Genomic DNA, 20,778 nt, shown 5'->3' with positions numbered 1-20,778 from the left:
CTACGCAATGTAGGAATGATGATGGAAACTTGATCTGGCGTATACGAAGGACTCTGTGACAATGAAATGGGTCGGAGGCGGCTCGCAAACCACATTGTCGTCAAGAACCGTAGCAGGCGATATATTCTGGGTTATTCTAATTAATTTCGTAGCAAAGATTGGATCTCAGACACGTACAAATGCATATGCAGCAATAGCGAAGCCAAAGAAACGTAAGCATGACGCGTCATGTTCGCGAGGCTGTCTCCAATTGTAGTTATAATAATCAGAGGTTATGTTCGCGGTGCCTTAAATATGTAGCCTAATGCGTAAGTATGTAGGGTACGGTCTAGATGTGTTGATACACGTTAGATTGTCGGCCGGGATTATTAATACACGTTAGGTTGTCGGCCGGGATTGTCAATACACGTTAGATTGTGGGCCGGGATTAAAGTCACGTCAGCCCAAATCTAGCGTCTAATAACATTGTAAAGTAGGTTAGGGTAATCGATACAGTACATACAGTGAGCTGTAACCAATAACACTTAAGATAGTATAACCCTAACTGTTATAGTCCCTCCGCATACTTAGTCACGTGACGCTTGTGGCGCCAGGACGCTAGTGCGCACGGACCATCTTTGAACTTTAAGACCGCGTTTTGCCCCTCTGGCAGAACTTTGTACTTATTCTCTTGTAAGTTAATACAGCTCAAGCTACTTAATCACCTTAATACGTCCCTGACATAAAATAAGCACCGCACATACAGAATTCCCAGCGAGGAAACCCGCACTACGACAAACCCTAGTAGTTGTGCGAAAAGCAAGTGTGTAGTGCGACAAGCGCAAGCGAAGCGATTGCACGCCATCCTATCTACGGTTTTAGCCTTCTTCCCCCACTAAACCGATACAGACACCGACAGGCTTCATCCCCCACCTGTCCCACTAGCTAGCCCGCGCAAGTTAAGCCCTTGTACGAACGATCAAGCGATGCCTAATGAGCGCAATCCTCCAATTGAGAAGACCAGTAATATCTTCCCGCAGATCCCTCCGTTCGCAATGGCCGGCGGTAAGGGTAAGGGCGGCGCTCCTAGCGCCTTTGGTACGCTCGGTCAACCCCACCCGAACACGCGCTCGCAGAGTCGCGAGGCGCAGGCACACACGCAGGACTCCACCAAAATAATAGGTTGGTTCCAACAGAAGCGCAATTACAACGCCTAAGAAAGCGGGCCCGATCGCACATGCAGCCACTACGTTGCTATAGCTCCAGCTCAAAGTTAGCACATGTTGGGCCGCAACCTGCGATCCACTGTCCCGCCTGTAGCCGCTGCTTGCAGCAAATGCGCATTTCTCTCTTTCATCTATGTTTCTGCGTTCGAGACCACGATGCCCTTATCACACCCTTGGGTAGACATAAGCCGTGCCTAGCAAGCTCCAAACACTGTGTACCTTTTCCATCTCTAGCTCGCAGTTCGTACGAGGGATCCCTCGCATTCAAACAAGTACAGTGAATAAATTTGGTAGACAACTGACGGATACCGTTACCCATATGCAGAGGTCTAAGAACAAACCCACTTGCACTGCAATCGCAACGCCGCCTACTTGCGCTATGCGGGATTTAGGATCCCAATATAACTTAGCAGTACTACAGTATGCGACAAACCTATAAGTATGTCTTAGAAGTATGTGTATCTCTTCAGATATCTAAACCAAATTCCGCAGATATAACTTTCTTCCTAGCCTTTCGTCGACTTCTCCAAATGTCCATGTCGACCCTATAAAAACTTCGCAGAAAACTTTTTCCAACTAGTACAATACAAAAACACGACACCTTATCTAGCGTTAAGTCATAGGACTGCCGAGGTAATGTAATGTGCTTACTATGTAGATCTAAAGAACTAACAATAGGGTACACATAGGTCTCTAAGCACATGACACACGACCTGCTATATATCCCTACTTGCAATACATCACCCTTCTCTAGCATGATCGCCTGTGACTCCTGAACCTTCGTACTCCAAAACACCGCTCGTGACTGCTACGTTAACAACCTTCTCACGCGCCTGCACAAAGTCAGCGGGTTCGTGCTAGTAATATAAGGAACAGACCTCAGGTTCTAATGCCACCCGGGAAGCCAGATTAACAGAATTGAAGACGTAAAAACGCCCATCAATACAAATCAACATATAAATTTTAGATTCTGCTACATAGCAAAGTTAACTCGCTTTGCGAACTAGGGTGTTGAAACAGGATTAATAGTTCGTAGCCAGCAAGTATGCATGTGGAACAGGTCTTCTGGAATTCTACAAAGTTAATAAGCTTCGTTAAAAGATAAAAGCAAAATAAGTGAACATACCAGCTCGAGCATGACCCTGTTATTATCCACTACAATCCTGTTGTCGTCCGCTACAACCCTACTGCCATCGGCTGCAGTCCTGTTGTAATGCGCTACAGTCCTGCTGCTATCTGCCGTAACCCTGATGGGCGCGAATGCTTCGTCCGGGTGCTAAGGACAAGGGCTTAGTAGATCGTCTGACAATTAGAGAATGTCACGCGCTTGCGATTCAAGCCGCGTGGAGAGGAAGCCAGGCCCAGCTTCGTCCAGTTGTTTGAGAGTGCTGTGCAGTTGTAACTCAAGTAGTGAGCGCTCGGCTTGTTTAGTGGGCGGAGGAAATCGTTCGGAGGACTGCGGTGGATGTGAGGGGCTGTAAAGGAGGGGACTTTGCTGCCTTGATCGTTCAAAATCGAGGTTGAGCTGCGCTTGTTGCTCAAGTTCTAGTTGTAGCGGGGATGGTAGGACCAAGGGTGATGTGGAGCGCGATGGCACGAACAAGGGTGATAGAGAACGCGATGGAGGCGTCATAGGAAATGGCGATGGATTCCGGCCTGTGCGCTTTCTAAGCTTGGCATGGCGACGCTCAGACCTCTCAATAACATTCATCGTGTATAACCTTAGAGCTGGATCAAGGAATCAGGCAATATATGCATGTATTCAACGATACTATTTAGGTATTCCCAGGTTCGCATGTGTGCCTTATGCTGTAAAGCCTGTCACCAAAGCGCCCACGTCTACGGTATCATCCCCACCAAAACTATTCTTACCGTTAGTACCGCCACGTTCTAAGCGCCAGAAGTCGCTCCCGCCGCAATCCCACCTAATGCATCATCATCACCATTGTGCGAGTCGTCTCGCACGCTATCGTCGTCCGTGCCTTCTCCTAGATCCTCTAGCTCTTCTTGCGCTTTGCGCTTTCCTGTCGATCGGCGAGGGCCGAAGGGCAGCATGCCATAGACGGTTTCTGCATAACTCTAAAACTTGCCTTCAGAGCTAAGCATGTCTTAGCAGTAAGGGTGTGGACAGACAGATAGGGGTCCCTCTAGGGCTAGATGCTCCTTCATGTGCTTGTGCAAGTTAAAAGCGTTGTTAAATTGCAGAAAGCAAACCTGCAGGGGCGCGTGGCTGTTGCCTAGGCATAAGACGCAATGTGCGGCCACTACAACCACACTAACTTTTATTAAGTCGAATTAATCCGCAGAAATTGTTAAGTTCTAGAAGATAGTGTAGCTTAAGATGTTGTACCCACTGCTGTTCCGACTGGCACTATCCATCGTGCTCATAGCAGTAGTGCATCCTTGTGTGAAGGTCGTCCGGGGACGGCCTGTGGGACTCTGATGCTGAGTGGGTTCGGTGAACGGTGGGGTGCTAGCACGATTGGAAGATAGATGTAGTAGCGGGGATACAAGAGATGAGGGTAGTCAATTGTATTGTACTTTGCACTGTACGAAGTAATACGAAGTTAAACACAACGATCCATAAGGGCTCGTTGTCTGCTATCTATATACTGAGTGGACATCAGAGCCAAGGTTGGCGTCAGTGATGTTCCGACCGTCAGTGATGTTACGTCCATCAGTGATGTCGCGGCCATCAGCGATGTCGCGGCTTGGCATGATGGCGCGTCACGTGACTTTGGTGGAACAAAGAGCCATGCCCCGCATGCCTTTGTTGCCAGTCATCTCTTGCTATCGTAACACCTTGTCAGCAAGGTCCACTCGTTAGGGACTCGGTGTTTGTTTAAGACATGATAGGCAAGCTCCTCGTGACTCTTAAAGGTCTAATAGCAACTATCCTATAGGCATTAGTAAGTACGTATATCTCAGAGATGCCTTGTTACGTAGAGAGAGTTTTTACCGTAAGATTTTCCGCGGAAGCTAGAATTGCAGTCGTTCCAAGCACAACAGTAAATAAGGTTGAATTAGTTCGTTATGTGTTGTCGTGTTCCCCGTATGTGTTGTTTGCGGGCACATTGGAGCAAGTGCTTATTTATGCAGTCTGGCCTTGTTCTGTCTTAGTACAGTATCAAACAGCAAAGCGGGGAACGCACTTCTTGTCATTGTTGATAAATTGTTTCCCGCACACAGTGCAGCACCTGTCCTTAGTGGGAGAAGCAGACGCGTATGTGTATCGCTTCTTCTCTAGGTTAGATAGATTCACCATTAGCTTAAGGATATTTCTAAGTGGGATTTCGACCTTAGTTGCACTGTCAATACCCGTATCCTCAGTATCCTTGGCTCCTGTGTCGCAATCAGGGTACATTAAATTCGCGATGGCTTTCCGTTCCAGTTCAAACTTCCACAGGGCTTGCAGATATCGCGATAGGGAGCGTAAGGGTTTCGGTGTGGCTTGCGCAGAAACCGATACCGCGGCACGTTAAGGCGTAGTGGTCTTCCCTTCGAAAAAGTCCTCGCGCTGTTTACGATACGCGACCGTCCGCGATTGCCGTCGTAGGGCATATTCTTCCTTTGGAGTGTGCTCCGATAATGTTACCACTAAGACGGGATTATTGGGTTCGATGGCTCTTGCTATGCTACCACGATTAGTAAGCTGAGAGCCGGGAGGCATTAGTGCAAGAAGGTTTTTTTCAACATCATAGAAGTGTTTTCCTCGATAAGTTCCCTCCTTTGGTCTCTCCTATAAACCATTGATTGGCTGTCGATCCTAACAAGACCAGAAATGTAGTACATGACCGTATCGTCGTTGGAATGCCCCATTAACAATCTCCTCTAAGCTGAAGTTGCCGTTTCTATTGAATGGTAAGCTGAGAACGAAGCATTAGAGTTTACTACGCAATATACTCTCAACCGCTTTAGCATAAGCCTGACGGAAGCAGTATGCACTCAGTCTATCTTCGTACCCAGCCCGTTGTCCAATCCCCTTAAGCATGTTGTTAAAGCGGTTGTAAGTAAGGATGTTGTCTTCAGATACTAAGCCGTCGTTGCTAATACTTCAAAGGATAGGCTTCCGCTTCGCTTCTGACTTGTAGCGGTATTTGTACAACAAACTGCCTAGTGGCAGCTCCTTCGCTTCGATGTCTTAGAAAGAGTTACATTCTTCAAACACACCGTCTGCTAGAGCTAACGCCATAAAATGTGTAACTGGGCACATAGATCGCATAGTTGTTTCCTCGTATAGAAGCATAACAGGCCTATCCTTCTTAGTTTTCTTGTTTGTGCATTTGCGGGAGTTCCTATCTACGAGTGTTTTGTATTGTTTCAGTGACCCTTCTGGTTCCGCAACCGCAGATGCAGAAGGAAGCCTGCGTACGTGCCATTCTTGTAGCGTACAAGATCTATGTCACCGTAGAGAAGTCCTTTGTTGCTGTGTTTCCAGGCTGCTAATTCAATGATTTCGCTAGGGCGACTGCCCAATAGAGTCATGAGAACAACAGAGAATGCCAGCTGCAGGCGTGCGCGCGGATGTGGGAACTGATATTCGTCACACGCCCACATAAACTGTATTAAGTCTTCAGCAACTGGCAATAGGGCTACTAGCTTAGTATAAGCGCCCGTTGCGATCTTTCCGTTCTTCGCTAGGTCTTTCTCGATGAAGGTCTGCAGTTCTTTGTTCTCCGTTGAGTTATACTGGCGACTAGTGAACAACTTAATGTATCGTTTGAGTGACGACAAGCGGTTTTGGATGGTAGTATCCGTGATGTTTTCCTCTGGCTGACCAGTCCTGGTTTCGGCGAGCCAGCTAAGAAACAACTTGATTCGATACACACTTGGTGCTTGCCTAAAGTTAGGCTCTACGGGTTCGTTGAGGACGGATTCGGTGAACCTAACCCGTTAGTACATTTATGATGGGAAAACATTTACGGTCGCCCCCAGCCACTATTCGGTCGCCCCCTATCTAACTTTCTTAGATTAAGAGATATAGCTTAACTTCATATTATAGAGTTAGAGATATAACTACTTCAAAGGGCTTTATAATAGAAACCTAGTTAGTCACTCTCATATTAATAGAGTTATAGCTAAAGGAAAGCTAGATTTTAGTAGGAAGAATCTTAGATTTCTTTTTCTTTCCATAACCTCCTTAATATAAGAGCTAGTAACTAACCTTCTATACTAAAGTTATAGATCACATAAAGATCTATAACTTTATAATATGAATTTAAGCTAACGTGGTTTACAAGCGAGTGACGCACCCAAGCGAGTGACGCACTTTTGCCAAGACCTCACCAAACTTCAATCAAGTCGTAATGCCTCAACGCAACAGCGTGAAAATAATCTCAAACGAAGCAGATATACAGCTTGCGATACAGGCTATCCAAAGAGACGCGACACTAACGACGCGACGCGCTGGAGCTATCTATAGCGTCTCTGAAGCAACACTACGAAGGCGACTCGCTAGGACGCCTCAACGACGCGATCGCGCGCCTAACTCAATAGCTCTTCGAGGATCTAAAGAGGTAGCGATTGTTAGGCATGTTCTCAAGCTAGTAGAGCAAGGATATCCGCCTAGGCTCGCTGACGTTGAAGAGATAGCCAATTCTTTGCTTAAGATCCGCAATTAGAAGCTAGTTGGCAAGAAGTGGGCTGCAAACTTCGTAAAGCGTCGCCCTGAGCTTAAAGTCAAGTTTAATCGAAAGTACGACTATAGTAGAGCCCTCTGCGAGGATCCTAAGGTTATACAAGGCTGGTTCCGCCTAGTACAGAATACGAAGGCCAAGTACGGCATCCAGGACGAAGACACGTACAACTTTGATGAGACTGGCTTTATGATAGGCGTGATATCGACTGGCTCGGTAGTCACAGCAGCAAACCGTCGAGGACGGCCAAAGACAGTGCAGCAGGGCAACCGGGAGTAGGTTACAGCTATCTAGGGCATGAACGCGACGGGGTGGGCGATTCCACCCTTCATCATCTTCTAAGGCAAGCACTACCTCTCCGCCTAGTACAAGGAGGAGAGCCTGCCTCAAGACTAGGTAATTGCAGTCTCTGAGAACGGCTGGACGACAAACAAGCTTGGTATTAAGTGGCTAGAGCACTTTGACAGGCATACAAAGGGGAGGGTTGTTAGCAGCTACCGCCTGCTAGTTCTCGACGGTCACGAGAGCCACAGCTCGATCGATTTCCACCAGCTCTGCGAGGAGAAGAAGATTATCACCCTCTGCATGCCTCCACACTCCTCGCACCTACTGCAGCCGCTTGACGTTAGCTGTTTTGCGCCGCTAAAGAAGGCGTATGGGTGCTAAGCTGAGAAGCTGATGCGCAACAAGATCACCCACATCACGAAAACAGAGTTCTTACCGTGCTTTATTACCGCCTACAAGGCCTCTATTACAAGGAGCAATATCCTAGGAGGCTTTCGAGGCGCTAGCTTAGTTCTATTCGATCCAGAGGCTGTTATATCGATGCTCGACGTCCGCCTGCGTACTCTACCGTTACCCACGGTTGAGGACGGTCCCTAGCAGTCGCAAACCCCAAGCAATACCGTAGAACTAGGGTCTCAAACGAAGCTAGTTCTCGAGAGGTTTCAGAGGCATGTAGATAGCTCGCCTACTTCGATGGTTGAGGCGGTGAAAAGCCTCTCTAAAGGCGCAGAGATGATGGCGCATGCTTTAGTGTTGTCGCAAAAGCGTATCGCTGAGCTTGAAGCAGCTAACGAGGCTGCTACGCGACGTAAATCGTATAAAAGAAAGCGAGTACAGAAGGAGGGGACCCTTGTAGTAGAGGAAGGTCTTCGACTAACGACTCTAAAGGAGTTTGGCGCGCGCAGCGATAGGAAGAAGGCAAAGAAGAAGGCGCGCGTTAAAGTAGGCGAATCGTCTCAAAGACGCTGTGGACGCTGCGGCGAGGTAGGACACAACTCGCGCACATGTAAGCAGGATGCAGAAGTAGATTCTGAGTAGAATAGTGTATTACGATTTCTAATTACTATTGTTAACGGTGCTGTACAGTCGTGTGTAGTCGTGGTTTTGGTGAGGTCTTGGCAAAAGTGCGTCACTCGCTTGGGTGCGTCACTCGCTTGTAAACCACGTTATATCTCTTAAAGCCTAAGATAACCTCTTTATTTTCGTAATTTGTTAGCTATCTCTACTAGAATAAGATATATAGGCTGACTTTATATTACAGAATTATAGATCTATATTTAACTAGAAACTTTATAGTAGAAAGTTAGTCAATAGCTCTAATATTAAAGAAGTTATAGTAGGTTCTATCTCTATTTTAGGGGCGACCAAATAGTGGCTGGGGGCGACCGTAAATGTTTTCCCTTTATGATTATGTATCAGCGCTCAACTTACTCCGCCCAGAGAGCCATGGTGTACTCGTATGACTTGAAGCTTGAGGGGATTAACATAGCTTTGACATCCTCCTTTGTAAGCGGCGTTGGTCCTTTCTCTAGCTGAACAAGGGCGCGCAGGTGCGAAAGATCGACTCTGCTTTTCTTCTTGGGCGCCATGAGTGAGCGAGATAACTGGAAAGGACCGCAAAATGACTATGGTGCGTTGAAGAGGGAAGAGAAAATGTAGAAGGAAAACCTTGGGAGGGTGGTAAAAAGCTCCTGAGCTGACGGCAGGCATGTTAAAACAGCGCACCTCTAGTGCAGTGGGCGCAACCGGAAAACCGAATCGTAGCATGATGAATGACCGTTAATGGTCGTTCGGGGCTGTGGTGATGGGGGTCGCGAGAACAGAGTCGCGATGACTGAAAAGGGTAACCGAAGAGGAACACCAGTTAATCGACCTCAATACAGCACCCTGACTTTTGACGGATCGCGAGGGAGACGCTGATTTCAGTGTCCTGTGGTCGTATGTGGAGTGAATCTGTTTAAAAAGCATTATTAACAGCTATCGTAATGTTGATATTCGACCGGGTCCCTGAGGAGATAATATCACGAACTAGAGGTATTCCGATCTGATCTGACTCATATGATGTGGAGCCACTAGGCTATATATGTAGACAAGACATCAGATTGCGACCATAGCAAGCTCAGTAATTACGAGCTGTTTGGGATCTACGATATATGCGGCTGTGATCAGACGCTTAGTTATCAGTACTAGAGCTAAGTGTAAGAGGCTGAAGCCTTAGTTAGTAGTACTTGGCCTGTGGCCTTCGTTATAGCTGGTTGGGATAGGCTGCAACCCTCAGAGCGTTGTCGGGGCTTCATCGGCGCTCCACGGACCCTTAGAAGTTTCTCGAACCTAGCACTACGTGATACATAGACTCAGCGCAAGCGTAGTGTAGCTTCTCTATCGAATTCATTACTGTTATACCTTGCACTTATGGTCAACCCATCGCACCCTTACACCTCTAAATCTGCCTTTCCTCAAATATTACTGTTGCTCAAATCCTACCGTTGCTGTGAATACCTCGCTCCTGTAAACGTTCCATTCCTACAAGGGATCTATTGCTAGGAATTCTCTGCTGCCAGAAATGCTCTGCTGTCAGAAACGCCCTGCTCCTTCAAATCTACTGCTCATAAGAGCAATCTGCGTCTGCAAACGTTCGGCTTCTGCAAACGGCTGTTCCAAGGAACGCTCCAAACTAGAGATTTTAGATATTTTCGATGCTTTGAAACCCACAGGTGCCAAGTTTATGAGATGATCACTTCTAGAGTGCACACATGATGGGAATAGCGTCAGAAAATCGAAGTCACGATAGTTCAAGAAGTATCCTCCTGCAAACCCCTGCATGACTAGAAGATTAACTTGGATGCTGCTACACAAAGACGACACCAAGAAAACTTGCTGGCCGATCTACCGATCTCCAAGCACTTTTGAGCTCGGTTGTGAATTTTCCGTGTTTTTGACTACTGATGACACAAAAGGATTTTCGCCGTTCTCGAGTCAAGAGGCTCACGAAAGGATGGACGCCGATGTGGAAGAAAGCCTTGGACATCTCACTGAACTCGGCATCGACAGCATCACGAATGCTTGTACCAGGCGCTCTGATAACTGAGAGAGGCGGTTTGGAGGCTCAGAGAGAGAAGTCGATGCTTTGTAGATTGGATGTAGACAATTCGGTAGCTGCCAGGAGTCCGCACAGTAACGAGTATCTGATCGCCAGTGTATGAGGGGGCAAATTTCCTTGGATAAAGGTAAGGCTATCGTCCTCCACAGTTGCAAGGAAGGACAGGAAGGATTTTCCCACGCAAAGCAACCGACCAGTGTCAGTTTAGCCAGGTTCGTCTTGACCGTTCCAACATACCTCTTCTTCCACTTCTTGTATCCTGGTCCATGCATAGTCCAACAGAGCGTTTTCATCAACAGCACACTAACCAACTTTACAAATAGTCAATGGAAAGGGTTTCTGTGTATATGTGCCAGGAGTAGGGAACGTATGATACAGGAAGATGAGGTGTAATATAGCGCTTGGTGTAGTAAGGATATCGTAGCGATATGAAAATATAGAGAAGTGCATAGAAAAGCAGGGGGCTGCTGAAAAGGGATCCCCAGCATGCAGAGTCAATTCTTCGCTATGAGATGTTCTTGTACCTGATTGCATGACTTATGGAGCCACTCGAAACGTATAGCATACCGTAGAGAGTGTGTATGGTACTGCATATCGCAGATCAATGCAAATATGATCAGATCGCTGCGAAGAATCAAAAGGCAAGTGTTACGACTAGCAATCTTGCTGCTCTTCGTACCGGGAGCGGCAACGAAGTTCGGATTGCCGTTAGTCGGAAACATCACACGACAAGCTAGCCCGTACGTAGCCTTCATTATAAGTAGCTCATGATAGCCCCAGTAACGGATCCAAATAGATTCGTAAAGAGTTATCGCTCACGTAGTTGCCATTCGTCCAACATGCCAGTAAGCTGGAGACCTGAGAAGCGATTTCAAGCGTTCATTAGAGAAAATGGTTATGTACGCCAGATGGAGCGGAAACGCTATTATGAAGGCAGAATCTTCAACGACAAAGGCTGGCTTACAGAACAGATCAACAAAGATGATCCGCGCGAGTTACACGATGTTGAAGGAACTTTGGAAGTTCAAAGGCAGCTCTTGTCTAAGCTAGCAGTGCACGAGAATCAGGCGATAGCAGAACCTGGAACCGACATATACCACAGACGTCTTGAAGCCTTGAAGGCAGACACAGTCCAAGCAGTACAAAAGACGTGGAACCAGAGTAGCAAATCTACTATATACCGACGATCGATCTATATTTAGCATTAAAACGAGTATGATTTCATCATATGTTCGCCATCTAACGTACATCTACGCGCAGCGGAAGAAGTCACACTCTGACTCTTCATCACAAGTACGTCATGCCACCAGAGCTTCGTAAAGAGAATTCCCTTGGAAGAGCATTAGTCCTGTGACCCTGAAACTCGGAGATGTGCTATCCTCCGTAACTTGGCTAGCGCAAGCAGGTGAGATGCGAATGCCAAGACTGGCTTATCTATCAATGCACCATGTACATACTCTCATGCAATCGTACTGGAACCTTTTAGATACTAGAAAAGAGCACATTGTTCTGATTTCGCGCTTGCTCCATTGCTCGTGGACGATCGGCGTTGGTGAGGCTATCGCGTGTTTTGAGGACGGATGTTGGATTCTTGTTCTGGTGTTCCTTGGCTCGCCCAGCGCCCTGACTGGCACGCGTTCGCGCATGGCATGTTATGCAAAGTCGCGCCCACAACCGCTACCTGCCAACACCATTATAGTTAAGGTTTGTATTTGGGGTGATTTTTATGTCACCAAATCTGAGGAACCGAAGATTGATTACTCATGATCACAAGTCATCCAACACCCTACAACCACTTACGAGCTGTTCATTGCTAGCTTCCACAATGCATTGCTTCTCTATTCCGCTATTCGTGGGCACATCCCCCGCCTTCTTCAGCTCCATCGTTGTTTCGAACACAAGATAAGCAAATCCCAACAACTCTCATCTGTGCTTCGTCCGCCTTCTTGGACAGCAAGTCGAGACTTGTTGCCAGCGGGCAGTAGCTGTCTGCTTCGCAAGTGTGTCTCGCGTCCCTTTTAGCGCGAGCGAACCTTAGTGAGATGTCCGAAATAGAGCACGTCGCAAATGGACCTAGGGTTGGCCACAATTCCGCTCTCTGCAGAGCCAGAAAATATCCAGCAACCCTTGTCTCACTTGTGCAGTATTTTGTAGGGAGTTCGGCGTTGCGACATGGATGACACTTCTTGGCGTTTCCGGGAAGCTCACGACCACATTGGGTACAAAAGAGCTGCCAGGTATCGTAACATCTGGAACTGTGGCGCAAATACTGCACCGTGTTCTGCAACTCAGTTTCTAACTCGTCTAAGATCTGCTGAATTTGCCGAGCTATTGACTCTGGATAACTTAGTAACATCACAGTAAATCGAAATCTCTTGTAACTTACCGATTACACAGAGGGGAAGTGTTGAGCACAGTTCTTCCTTCTCCTACTCTGCTGAGAACTTCGGGGTCAGTTGGAGGATGGCTTTCCGAGATATTGCCTTAAACTCCGTAGGGTCGTTGAACATGTATGCAGCCAAAATCAAGAACCCAAGCTCGTATGTAGGATGTCCTACTCCCATCGCATGTCGGAACCAAGCTGGTATCTATGGACCCAGGGCCCCTGTACAATCGTACTTATCGCAGAGAATTGACAGGCGGGCTAGTTCCTCCGCATTCATCGTGTAATTTGAGGGGTTGCCCCGATAATGAAGGATGCTAAGTAAGACGCCCATAAGCTGAGCATCATCATCTTCGAGTTCGAACTCGGGGCAATCTTCGTGCAGTAGTCGCTGTCCTTCGTGAAATGAAGGTTTGAACATGTTCGAGAAGACGGAAGACGCGAGTCGAAGAACCGTAGTTGAGACTCGAAACTGAATCTTGATCTCACTGCTCGAGCCCACGCAACTCAGTAAGGCATCTCCTTCGGAGTCGAGTAGCGTAGCATGGTTCGGATCGTTCTCAGTAGAGGATGATGCCTCATCGGCCTGTCGCGGTTATAACAGCGCACTTAGGTGTTTCATCAAGCGGACATACTTGCTACATGGCTGTTCTTCCAGCTTGTTTACTATACGATCGTCAGCAAATGCTCTTTGAATGATAGGAGACCAATCTATATCAGGGTACTTGTTTCGTACTATATCATTGTTCGCCATCGTGATCCCGCGATCTTGCCGAATAGAATTGTTTTCTTTCTCCAGCAGCTAGTACGTAATCTACCAACGTCATTCGATACCTCATAATCCATGGATGGTTCATGGACGACTAGATCTTCATCTTATTGGTCATTTTGCCTAGTGCTAGCCCATGGGATGTCAGGATCAAGTGTCATATACCTCTACGTCGAAGAACATCAAGGGAGGGAATAGGGCATAATTGCCGCAGTCTCCCGATTTGGTCGTATTGATTGTTGCTTTGGTTCTGTCGTGACACGACTATTCCAGCATGGCTAGGGCCGCGCGGCCTCTTGGCTCCCGAAACCTCATTGTGTGAGCCGCCAACAGGATTACTGTAGTCTTTTACTGTACGTCTGTGATTATGCAATAACGACATTTGATGACAGGAACAGTCTTGCAACAAGCGAACACAACCTCGGTAGTCTCTTTTCTAGGTCAAAACAAACCTAAGTTATGGATCATGCGTTGCGCTCCGACTTACCTGTCGTACACTATACCGCAAAGTCGACGATCCCGACCGACACACGAATGGTACCTATTCTAACGCCTCAACCCGCGTTGGTTCAACAGTCCGAAACTACGACATGAGAGATCTCCTCGAGATTGAGATGTGGCCCGAGTACAACTCAGCTTACTACCGGCCGGCCGAGTTGAAGCAGGCAATCCGTGGGCTCGATTTCTTCGCCTGCTATATTTGTCGTAAGATCCGCTGTGCGAGCAAGTTTTCCAACGCCATGATGAAAGGCAAACGAGGGAAATTAGGCAATGGTACTGCGGCAGAGAAAGCCGGACGTTTCTGCATTCCATGTGGAATGAAGGTGGGAACATACACGCGAGGTAGCTGGCTTCAGTATGGAGGGGCTGCGGGTAGCTACGGATTTATATGTCACAGATGTGGAACTTTCCAAGAAGCAGGATTCGAATATGTAGCAGCGGATGCAAGGTTTTGTGCTAGTTGTAGGGCACAATGATTTAGAAGAGTCATCATCGGCCAGCATATCGCCCTTTTGACATTAAGCAACTTGATGAGACTGGAGATATTGGTTTACACTACGTCTCCCCGTAAGACGGGCAGCATCGCATCTTTCAGATCACAGTCATGATACAACCACACAACTCGAGTTGTAAACACCGCCTCTTCCAGAAACTCGCTCCATCGCGCCATTCCCTCCCGTTTGCGGTATAATGTCTTTTCCTACGCAATGAACACCTTGCGCCGTAGTGAACTCGGAGAAACCTGTCAGACCCAGTCTCGGTACTGTAGCTAATGCAAGTGAACAGAGGCTATCAGTTGGTTCTGCGTAAAGCTGCACTACCAGTTACTCTGGCCTTGTTGGAATTACTCAGGGATATTGATAGAAAGAGGCCAGTCGACGACTTCTAGTGTTGAGATGAACGCGTTCACCAGTATGTCCTTCCGAGTGTATCTGTGATTGATATCTCTAAAGACAAGCACCGTCTTAATACGTCAGGAGTAAGTTGGCAATAGGAAGATGACTCCAGTGATTGTAACACTCAGAAGTCTCGTTCAGGGAAGACTACGTTGTGACGCCGATGATATCATCTGCAGACGTCCGAGAAAAGGCCATGTCGAACGAATGCTTCTGCCTGGGTCCAAACATAGCGATAAATGCTTAAGCGACGTCGAAGACTCACGAACAGGACTTCGGACAGTCTAGAGACGCTGACAAATACTATTATACCACCCTGTGTGGTGGTGCTAGGGTTATAAAGTGATGCTGATTCTTTGCTATGGCACGTGAACATATCGGTAGGAGCAAGCGCTGAGGATGCGCACGGATTACAACGCGATTCGGATCTCTTATGGCTCGTGCACGCGAGATGCGAGACGCGTTTGTTGTGCGAAGCACTGACCCCACTGACCCCAACATCTGTTCCGCTTACTCCGCACGGCCAAGGCCCACGAGTGCGACTCATGAAGCTGGCGCAGAGCGTCATTCGCGTGTCTGTTGGAGCAGCGTTGTGCGCTTGACAAAATTAAGGTTGCGACGTAATAGTATGAGTTGCGAAGTTGGTGGGGGTCGCTCTGCGGAGCCTGTCAGAGGTGTCGTGAATTCAAGGTAAGCCATCGCCTTGTTGTAACAAGCGATACGGATTGTCGTAGGTTCCGCAGCGAGACACAGCTTCTCTTGTGCAAAAGACTGGGTTGTTAAGGCTAGGCTGCCCACGCGTTCTTTTCATAACACGCTGCGTCTGGCAAACGTCACGCGCCATTTGTTGAGTTTGGTTGGTAAAAGAACAAAGGACACTTATCGCTCGCATATCTATCGGTTATCGCTACGAGTCTGCAACGAACGGCCCTACCTTGCTTAATCTCAAGAGTCTGACGACAAAAGACGCATCCCTCCAAGTCCCCACTGCCCCAGACGCCGCTGGATAAACTCAATACAATGCAAGAATGTCGGCTTCAGACATGCCATCAATCAAGTCAATCAATCTGAGGCAGCCGATTGAGCTTGATTGAAGTTTTATAAGGTCGCGATTGAGATTGACTTGATTGAAGCTGTTTTAGAGTCGTAATTGATTGAAGATTGATGCTCTTGATCATGTTTGGTATGCGATCTAGAGCGATCTTATATAGCTACCTCTAGTCATTGTTCTCCTACTTACATATGTTGTAGATACTGATCATCTCCTGGTTAGTAAGACTATCTTCCTGGTTATAAGGAGGCTTAAAACCTGCTCTTCTCTAACTCTAGGTACATTGGATAGCCGCTAGCAGCTGAGATCTGATCTTCCGCCTGCGAGGCTCTAATAGGTCGCTAAGCTCGCTGAACAGGCGCTCACATTGACAGCTGCTAGCTGGTATAGTGAGCAGATCGATGGCTAATCGCGATAGATTTGGATATCGCGATCGCAGGCTGATCCAATACTTGATTGGATTGCCCTCCTGCTTAAACTGCTCTTTTGTCTATGGTAGCTTATATCGCCGCTAGCGATCAAGCTTATCTATCTTTGATATATCTACCTCGTTTGCGGGCTCGACGTTAACAAGCGCAGCAATTGCGTTGTTAATACCGCCTAATCGCGGCGGCCTTGGGCGCGTGATTGGCTGCGATATAGGCTTGTATTGTGCCCACAGTTGCTGCAACTCTGCCTCGTTTGAGACAATCTAGTGAGGCTTGTCACGCTAGCTGTTTGAGCAGTAGTTCTTGTAGTATAGGTGAAGGCAAGTTGCGCTATAGTAGGCGGGCGAGGCATCGAGCTTAGTGTAGTAATCGTTGGCCTTGCGCTAGGCAGCATTGAGGTTGATCGCGAGGTGATCTTCTGGAGCCTCAGGATGAGCGTTAAAGTTAACATGATCGTAGGTCCTGAGTATCGCCTTGTAAGCTCTAATTACGTATTCAAATACTGGGATGACATCATATATAGCTCCAAAGCTTCCTTGTTTGCCGCGCGCCTTAAGGCGTTTTGTGGCCTCCTTGAGCGGCTTCAACACCTTAATATACTTAGTTATTACCGCCTAATCTGCTGCTTTTAGTCCGTTAGATCGCATCTAGGAGGGCGCGTCAGGCAGCTTGTTATCGCGCGATTGCGTATATGCGTTATCGCGCGCGATGCGATTAATATGAGTGTTGGCGTATAGGTTGAAGGTTTCTGATAACTGAACTGCGCGCTTAAAGGCGTTGTGATAGCTGTTCTATCGCGTGACAATAGGCTTAATTGGCTCTAGTGTTGTTTCTGTGTGCGATTGATTGTTAACTGAGCGCTGAAGCGATGCGAACAGATCGTGTTGCTGAGGCGTTTTGATGTAGTTGATGATATCGACTAGTACTCCTAGCGGGCCGTCTCTTCGCTAGTCTCGCAAGTATCGCGCCTCTGTATCTTGCTCGTCACTGCTATCGCTGTTGTACGCCTCCTTGTCGAGTCTAAACATAATTGTCTGGCCTATAAGATTAAGCGTGTGAGGCGCGCAGCGGAGGCGGCGAAAAGGAGCTTCGAAGTCGTATAACTCGCTAAGCTTGGCGACAGCTCGATTGTTCGAGGATGCGTTATTAAGGACGAAGTAGCCTAGCTTAGAACGATTAATACTGAACTGCTGCAGCGTCTTCGCAACTATATTAGCAATCCTATCACTACTATGAGCGCCTGTAAGCTGCGGTAAGGCAATAGGCAGGTCCCTAACGTTACTACAGGCGTTAGCGTAATGAGCAACAATACTAAAGAACCCTCGTTTGCTACCCCTTGTCGTCCACCCGTTAAAGCTAATATGGATTTGACTTATAGATTGCGATAAGTCGTTGACAACCTGCGGCTTAAGGTGGCGATAAAGCCTTATAACAAAGCTCGCGACGCTGGTACGACTTACCTATAAAGCTTCTGCTGCCTCTGGATTGGCGTATGCTATCATCTTACGGAAAGCTGGAGTCTTAAACTTACGGAGAGCGTGGTTGTTATTAACTAACCAGCTAACAGCAGCGTATCGAAAGCCTTGTACATTGAAGTTTCCAATCTTATTAGCGACCTCCTGCAATACAACAACACCGCTATCGCTTAATAATCGCAGGGACGTCTGACCTTGAGGTAGCGCAGCCTTAGCAAGCTGGCCCTGACGGTTAAGGCGGTGGCTAACTCTGTTCTGTGCTATATAAGTTATCGCAGCAGTTGTTGATAGCGTTACCTCTAACGCTTGCTTCCCCTCTAATCTCTGATGTTTATAGCAATGCCTGCAGATCTAGAAAGTCCTCTGCGGATTACCTATTAAGGCGACGCGATAACCGTGCTTAAAGACCTAGCTTTTCCTGCCCTTAAGCGTCCTCAGCGGCTTTATAAAGCGCGATATATGAGCCTAATTAAGGCTATCGTATTTATCCTTAAACTGACTATTAAGCTCGCCTCTATCGTAGCTATCAGACGCCTTGGTTGAAGCCTGTCACGAGATGCTACGAGCACGTGTTTAAGAGCTTACTAGAAGCGTTAATTGTGGCTACGTACGATATCTGGTGTAATACAAGACGTTGCGTAAGGAAACAGAATCAGCATGTACAGGCGGTGAGAAGTTATCGATGGGGGCCGTGCGCATGGCGCTAGGCCCGGCCGGCCAATCAGCAGAATCCTGGTGCTTGGCGGAGCACTCGGATTCTGTAGCGCGTTCAGTGTCAAGGGAACCACGGTGGTTACCGTGACAGTACCCCCCTCTTATTCTCGAGCTCCTGCGAGCGTCGATCGTGACGATAAAGGTTCAGGGATATCAGGAAATCTTTCGTGGAGAGCAGCCACAGCTGCGTTATCCTTCAGGTTCAAGGCGGGTTCCCAGGTCAACTCATTGTAACCAGTCTATTTTACATAGTACTCGTGTCTCTTTCTACGCTTGTTAAAGCGGAGACCTTCGACGCTATCTACAAAGTATTCTTCTTCGTTATCTACAACGACAGGTTCGGGTGGCGGTGCATTCTGGCCAGGTATGTGATCGTCTTCTTTGGCTGCTAGACGAAGGAGGGATACATGAAATACAGGGTGTATCTTTATAGATTTAGGTAGATGGAGGCGGTACGCATGGGAGGAGACCTTCTTGGTTATTCGGTAGGGTCCCAGGTTCTTCCAGTCGAGCTTCTTTGATGGTTGTTGTGTTTGGATGTTACGCGCATCTAGCTATACCTCGTCGCCAGCTTCGTAAGCTGGTGCAGGTAGGCGTTTACGGTTCGCGTATTCTTGCTGCAGGGCTTGCGCCTATGTCATTTCTTCGCGGATAAACTCAGTGATATTACGCATCTTATCGATCATCACATTCACATCCTGGGCTTGTAGGGCCTGGTAGGCGGGACGTGTCTTGTTCGTGGGCGGTTCAAAACCCATTCGGGGGTTCTGGCCGTAGCAGGCCATCATCGGAGATACTCCTGTGGATTCCGAAACGGTGTTGTTAGCTTTGAATTGAGCGATAGGGAGCTACTGGACCTAGTCGTCTTGCTGGTAGTTCGTGTACGCGCGTAGGACTTGTTCCATCGCAGCGTTAGCGTTCTCGGTTTGCCCGTTAGTTTCGGGATGATAGCTAGTTGAAAAGCGTGGGTCAATCTTTAGCTGGCTACATAGTTCGTTATGGAAGGCAGAGACGAACTGTCTGCCTCTATCGGAGACAATCGTGTTGGGAAGGCCGTGGTTGCACTAGACGTGGCGAAGAAACATGCGCGCTACGTCGGGTGCTTCTATCTTGCTACATGGTATTAGGTAGCGGTATTTGGACAAACGGTCCACTACCACCATCACGTTCTTGTATCCTTCTGACTTAGGTAGGTCGACCACGAAGTCGACGGAGATATCTGCCCAACGTCGTTCAGGAACGGGTAATGGCTTTAATAACCCGTGGTACTTCTCTCGCGACGCTTTAGAGCGGCGGCAGGTGTGGCAGCAGGATACGTATCGTTGGACGGTCTCGAACAGCCGAGGCCAGTAGTATTCCCGTTGGATAAGTTCGAGTGTCTTTCCTTGGCCTGGGTGGCCGCTAGAGGGAGCATCATGGACTGCACGGAGGATCTTGATTTTTAGTTCGTCGTCGTCAGGAATAACGAGCTTGTTCCGGTAGTATAGACGGCCGTCGCGGTTCTCACAGTCGCTTAGGGTGACGGTCTTTGACCGTCGTCTACCGTCGTGCAGCAGTTGCAGAGTTTCTTGTATAAACGGGTCCTTGGGGTAACTGTTAGGTGCTAACTGGTATCCTTCTTCGATAATCTGTTGGATAGATCTATCGGTCTCTACTAACCCAATTATGGGAGGATTCTGAAAGAGTTCTGGGCGCAGCAACGTTTGCTTGCGAGCTTCTTGGGCTTCCTCTTGTGCAAGCTGGTCTTGCGAACGTTGGGTTAAGGCATTAGGCTTCTCGCCATGCTTGCCTGGTTGGTACGTAATCGTAAACTGGAATCGGGAGAGGTATTCGGACCATCGAGCCTGACGGTGGCTTAGTTGCTTCGTAGTTGCAAAGTACTGTAGGTTCTTGTGATCGCTAAGTACAGCAATTGGGAAGGACGCGCCCTCTAGCTCAGGTCTCCACTGTTCAAAGCAACGGACGATAGCGAGTAGTTCCTTATCGTAGATTTCGTAGTTGTTTTCCGCAGGGTTTATCCTCTTCGAGTAGTAGGCTACAGGGCGAAGCGTACCGTCGGGTTCTGTCTGGGAGAGGACACCTGCCGTGACGTAGTCGGAAGCGTCTGCTTCTACGATGATCGGGAGGTCAGGATCAAAGTGTCGCAGTATCGGTGCAGTAGTGAAGGCGCGTTTTAAGGCATTAAAGGCCTTCTGGCAGTCGTCGTTAAAGAGAAACTTAGCGTCCTTCTTAGTTAATGCTACAAGCGGAGCGGCTAGGTAGGAGAAGCTATCTATAAACCGTCGATAGAAGTTCGCAAATCCTAGAAAGGCTCTAACGTCCTTGACGTTGTTTG

The sequence above is a fragment of the Alternaria atra genome (genome assembly GCF_907166805.1).
Source record: "Alternaria atra isolate CS162 genome assembly, contig: 17, whole genome shotgun sequence".
In the NCBI taxonomy this organism is placed as follows: Eukaryota; Fungi; Ascomycota; class Dothideomycetes; order Pleosporales; family Pleosporaceae; genus Alternaria; species Alternaria atra.
Note: the sequence above shows the minus strand (reverse complement) of the source record.